We start from the raw sequence: 6,437 nt of genomic DNA, 5'->3' as shown, positions 1-6,437 counted from the left end.
ATTCATCCCATAACCACATGATCACACCCCAAGAATTGGGGTTTTAGCTAGACATTATAAAAAGGTAAAAATAGTTACCAAATTGATTATCCATCAACTAGGTAAGAGTAATTTCGTCCTTACAATGCTCCAATTTGATGAATCTCAAAGAACCGCTTCTAATTTATCAAAAGTGAATTTTCTTCAATCCTTTAAAGCTAAGGAAGAACTCTAGAGAGAATTGTTCTAAGAGTTCTGATAGAAAAATAATAATCAAAATTATATCCCAGATTACTTGATTCATTTCTAAACTAAATGTTCAAAATCCTATTTATAGTTGCCAAAAATATGCTGCGAAAGCCCATTTAACGAAGTAAGTCGGGCTCGCCGAACCACTCGGTCAGCCGCCCTTTGATCTTTTCCATCGCCTTTTTGCCTTGTCATTCAGCATCCTTGGTTTCTGTAACTTTAGGGGAACTATCACTATATCACAAAATTACTCGGTGATTCATCGACTGCTCCTTCTTGTCACCGATTTGGTTTCTTCCCTCAGGGCTGGCACACTGGAACTTTAGGCGGTGGAACTTGCCCGTCGGCGAGGCTCCATCTACATCATCTTGAACAACATTTTGCTCATTAGCGCCCAAATTTTTATCATTAGCACCTACATCATGACCATTAGTACCTACATCTTGTTCATTAACGCCCCAATCTTTATCAACAATTTGTTCATTCACGCCTCCAACTTGTTCCTCATAATGCGGAAGCAACGTTACCTCATTCCAGTAAGGCAAATCAGCATATCTCTACCACAAAATACTCATTCATAGCAACACCTTACAAGTATCAATTCAAAAATTTGTTAATTAGAGCCTTACAATTTCATCAAATTCTTCCTACTTTATCTTGTATGTTCTGTCTGCGGGCTGCAATCTGGAGAAATCATAATTTTTTGTATATAAAAATAATAGAACAAAATCTTCTTGTTCATAAAAATCAAATACTTCTTATAATTTGGCACTCCACAGCAGACACAACAAGCATCGACTAGAATACAGTCATCTACAACTTGATGATATATATCGTTATGTGGTACATGAACATTAAACCTGCATATGCATACACATACCGCATAATCATCTGTAAAACTCAATTTCCAAATATATATATACTTGTGTGCCACTAAGGAGACCTTCCTGAATGTTTGGCTCCTGCAAGATGTACAAGACATAAAAATTAAGTATACAAAATTCAGATTATTACTAGTTTTTTGGGGGGGAAACGAAGCAGAGAGGATGGGAATATCCATGCAAGGCTAAAAAAATGGTCGACGAATCCAACTCGAGTTTTGCAGACACAACAACAGATGCAATAATGAACAGGAAGATCATTGTATTCAAGTTTATTCTATCAACTTTGTTGATTGAATCAAGAATCTGTAGTTAGGTTTTAAAAGACGTGAATGGAAAATGATATTGTTGAAAATATGCACAAGTTGTCCGTCCAGGGATGGATAAATTGCAATTTGTACACGTGGATTGTTATGATCAAGCAAGTAAATTAACATAAACCAACTTGTTTATAAAATATAACTTGAGAGCATGAATTTCCAAAGCATAAGCTAAGTAAATTGTTATAAGTGAATGAAAATTAGACGAGAACAAAATTTGCGCATCAAGCTTCATGAAACCTATTAATACTCATTATTGCTACTCACTAATCCTAAATTTTCTTATAATGGTTGAACTTCAGATTTACCTTATCTCATTTGTGTCTCGTATCTCATGGTGCATCTTCGGAGCTAGGTGGGCTCACATTGTGATGTCAATCTTTTAGTCACGCCAGACTTGTCGCTTTTGCCATATGTCACTTTCTGAATCATCTATCTATCGAGCTTGATCAGTTTTACACTATATAGATTATCACGCCTCTGTCCTATAACCCGGGCGTGTTCAACACTCAGAAACTAATTTTGGTCCCAGGTAAACCCTTAGTCTGGCCGACTACTGAGCGGAAGACTAAACATACATGCTGAAGCCTTATAAATTAAACATTTAATATCAATTAAATATATCTCATACAAAAGTCTGAAATAAATTTGAATATGAATAATGATAATAATGTTTAAACTTCTAAATACAAACTATTGAATTGACTCACTAACTTTGTCTATCTATGAAGGCTCTACTAACTAAAGATAGGTGTCGGGACAAGACTCATCACTACCTGACTATTCAACTAACAATTTCTTAAAAAATAAATAAACTATACTAACTAAATTAGACCCCCCACCCCCGGAAGTGAGGAGGTCTCACCAAATGCTAGTTGAAAGTGATCTTACTAAATGTCTGCTATCAAAAGTACCTGAAACTGCATCATTTATCACAAAATGATGCAGCGTCAAATTGCGTCAGTATATTGAATGTATGGTATGTAATACGACTGAATGAAATAAATAATTGAACTAAAAAGAAACTTAAAGTACCCTGACCGAAAGTAAAACATGAACATGAGGTGCAATCATTAAATCTCTACAATGAGATATGCAATACTAGCAAAATACTAAAATAATATACTTTATTTTTCATGGGGAGTTTCTTGAATCTAAAACCATCACTTTGAGCCTCGTGATAATACAATGTCTAGCACATGTTGCCAGTCATCCTATCACTTGCCGGACTATAGGACAACAAAGCTTAACCTATGGATCCACTGAAAAGCCTTCAACAAGGCTGTGAGGAGTCGCCCAAATCAACGACATGATCTTATCTACGCTGGTGACACAATTTATGGGTTTTGAGTTGTTAACTCTTACCCAAATCGGTATTCAATACTACTCCCAAAAAATGCAATAATGCTCATACGATAAAGATGTCCCCCTTTAGGGGAAAACTAAAAATCTGATACTTTGAGTCTATGTTCAATAATACTTCTTTAAAACTGAACTGAACTGAACCTAAATGAACTTAACTATGCTTTTACGAAAATATTATTTTGAGTCACTTTTTAGCATACTCTTTTATCAATGCATTGAACTTACTTTAAAGACTGATTGAAAATCCTTTCTCTAAAACTGATTATGCTTTCTTTAAACTAGCCTTGTTTTCTTCATGAAGATAATGCATAAGAACTGATATATCAAGGCTTTCATAAAATTCATAATGAAATATGGTTCATGGGGTGAAATAAGCATGAACAATTATTAAGAATCGTCCAATAAATTAATATACTAAAATAGATACAACAAAATCAATAATTCATGCTAAGAAAGTAAGTACAACCCTCGAATGTAGTAATCCTTGGGTTTGAAACCCTAGTTGAACCTTGCTATCTGAAATTAAGATGTAGGGAGTAAGGAAGAACTCATTAACTCAATATGATAGCTTAACGTACCTTGATTCACTCTAATTGAAATTCTAAGTTTGAAGAGGAACCCTAAAAGTCTCTTCTTGAACTTTAGGATGAGTTCTTGTTTGCGCTAGATATGAGAGAAAGATTTGATGTTAGAATCTTATTAAGAATTCGTGATTAGAGATTGATTATTTTTAGAACTAATTTAGATACATGAGAGTAACATACCCCAGTATTAAAGATGCAGGAGAAGAGAGAATTTGAGAGAAAATAAGCCCTAGGTCGTACAAGATGGATTTTATAATGACCCCACCGTCTTAACTTAATAAATAGAGAATTTTAAAATCTAGACTCTCAAAAATTTGCTTGGCGTGGTGCGCCCATGCTATAGGCTGCTGGAAAAATATCCTAGTGCGGTGCACCCACACTACCAGGAATGCGGAGCACACAGTCAATTTGACATCTCTCCAGTAAAATGCAGATAACTTTTTACTCAAGAGTCGGGTTGATGAGCAGTCAGTGACGTTGGAAGGAACAACTGTAGACCTTTAATTCAATAGGTCAGGGTCATCTAAATTTTACTATGTTGAGAGGCATGGTCATTTGAAGTTGACCCTTGTATGAACTCATGTGAAAATATAGCTGATAGAAATGCTTTGAACTTGGTTTGGTGTTTAAGGTTCCTTACGACCCTAAACCATATATGATATACTTACTACTCTTTGTAAAGGACCTTAACATATATGCAAAACTTAGTACTATTCATCGGGTTCGGACCTATACACATACAGAGGATGATTTGAATCTTTGGTTAGAAGTTGTTGGACGTTACATAGATTGTCCCACATTTTTTTGGGTACTCAAAGAATTGTGACAGAAAATGGAAAACACTTCAATTCTTGGCCGAAAGAAAATGAAAAGTCCTCTGACATTTCTTGATCTGACACGTGTCCCTCCACTTTTAATGCTCCGAGTACGTGTCTTCTCGTGATTGGTTAAAAACCATGACAGACTTTCAAGGCAATGCTAACATTTCTTTTCCAAAATCTATATATGTTCTTCCATTTTTAATTTACTTCCTTCACACCTTCTTCTAAGAACTTTCTTGTGATTCTTCCGAGTTTCTAATTTTACTGCAGTTTCATCAAAGATTACCACCTTTTTTACTATCCTTTAACTTAATTTATCTAGAATCCATGACATAATTACAGCTAAATAGGGGAGGGTGGGGGGACAAAGTCGACAATAGAAATATTTATTCATGTGGATTGTTACTTGATATTTTTTTTACAAGTGATTAGATTTAATTTTTTATCCTAAAATATTAACCCCCTTAAGTTTTAAACTAAAAATTATTTTAGTTCTGCATAAATGGAAATATTTATTCATGTGGACTGTTACTTGATATCTTTTTTTGAATAAAAATAGAGAGTGCACGCTACATACAATCAACTATTAAATGAATGTGTGTTTTAATACATATATGGTGTTAGTATAGGTAGAAAAATAGAATTACTAATAATGGAAGTGTGACTTTGACCATTTAACTTTATTTTTTTAAAATGTCCACTTTTACTTGTCGAGTTCAAAAATCAAGAAATAATTTATCAATTAGTTCTTGATAAATTGGACCTTCACCTTCAAGTTGAACAAAAGTTCAAGTAATCATCCCAACTTAACTATTAAGATTTATTCCCTCTGGTCCATATTAAGTGAACTGTTAAGTTTTTTATATAGTTCAAAATAAGTGAATTTTCAAAGTTCAAGATAATTGTTAATTGGATTTTTTTCTTCATATTTATTCTTTCTTTTAATGATGTTGTTAACTACTTTACATTTTTTAGGAGAATAGTTTAGGAAAAATAATAATTAAAGATAGCCTTTAATATTTGTCCTTAATATTTTTCTTTAAGAGGAGTGTTATATCCCAACAATTCACTTAATAAAGACTAGAGGAAGTACCATTCATTTCCCCAACATATTTGTCAAAATATTGAATTAATTATATTCAAACAATGATATAGTAAAATTACTCTTTTATTTATTGCTCGTTAAGGAATGTGACAGGTGTGTACCAACTCAGAGATGAAGAGTTAAAGCTCTTAAATACTAATTTTTTTTACTTATAACAGCCTTTGCATTTCATAAGCTTTTAGGGTTTTGATTTCTCCTTTTCCTTTCTTTTGAATTTTTAATTTTTCGTCTTCGTCTAGGATTAACAGGAGACCGAGTTTATTAAGTACTTAATCTCCTCAGGTATATACCCAAATTCAATAAGGGCTTCCCATGTTAATTGATATACATGTCCTCACGATATATGATGATGATTTATCCCATATTTTTTTCTTAAAGTAGGAAGATATATTCATTTGTGTCAAAAGTATTTTTATTGTGTTTTTTTACTCTATGTTAATTTCATGTTCTGCTTGATTGTATCGATGATATGAGAGTCATATCCATCACCCTTTGTGTCCACCGTGCCACGAAGGCACTGACGACCAAACTTGAAAAGGGCTACCTTAGAAAAAGCTGCCTACTTGTGGTAGAGTGAAAGATACCTAGTATGCAGTCGTCGAGGCTCTCCCACATTAATATCTAGATTTTACGGTGTGGAAGAGTCGATACTTAGAGTCCCCAAAATTTGTATAAGAAATTTATTGTCGATATATATGATCTTGGGAAATGGATAACTTTTGAGTCGAGTTAGGCGCAAATGTTCATTAATATTTTTGTATGATAAAATGTAACATGGAAGCAGAATGTATTAGTTGCTATTTATAAATAGTTAATCTAGAGTTGGGAGATGGTTTAAACAAGACTCTCGGTGCAATTATAGTAGTGGCCGAAGGAGATTCAAAAAATAATTTTTTGAGATAAATACTAGAATGTATACCTAAGATTTAAATATATGATCTAAAACAAAATACTAGAATGTATACCTAAGATTTAAATATATGATTTAAAACAGATTTTGAACCCCATTTGCCACTACACTAGAATGTATTATTATTTTTTTGAGAAAATATTTTGACAAAAGGGATAATACTAGTGTAGTGGCAAATGGGGTTCAAAATCTGTTTTAGATCATATATTTAAATCTTAGGTAT

This window comes from Solanum tuberosum, unplaced genomic scaffold (assembly GCF_000226075.1).
Source record: "Solanum tuberosum cultivar DM 1-3 516 R44 unplaced genomic scaffold, SolTub_3.0 scf00229, whole genome shotgun sequence".
In the NCBI taxonomy this organism is placed as follows: domain Eukaryota; kingdom Viridiplantae; phylum Streptophyta; class Magnoliopsida; order Solanales; family Solanaceae; genus Solanum; species Solanum tuberosum.
Note: the sequence above shows the minus strand (reverse complement) of the source record.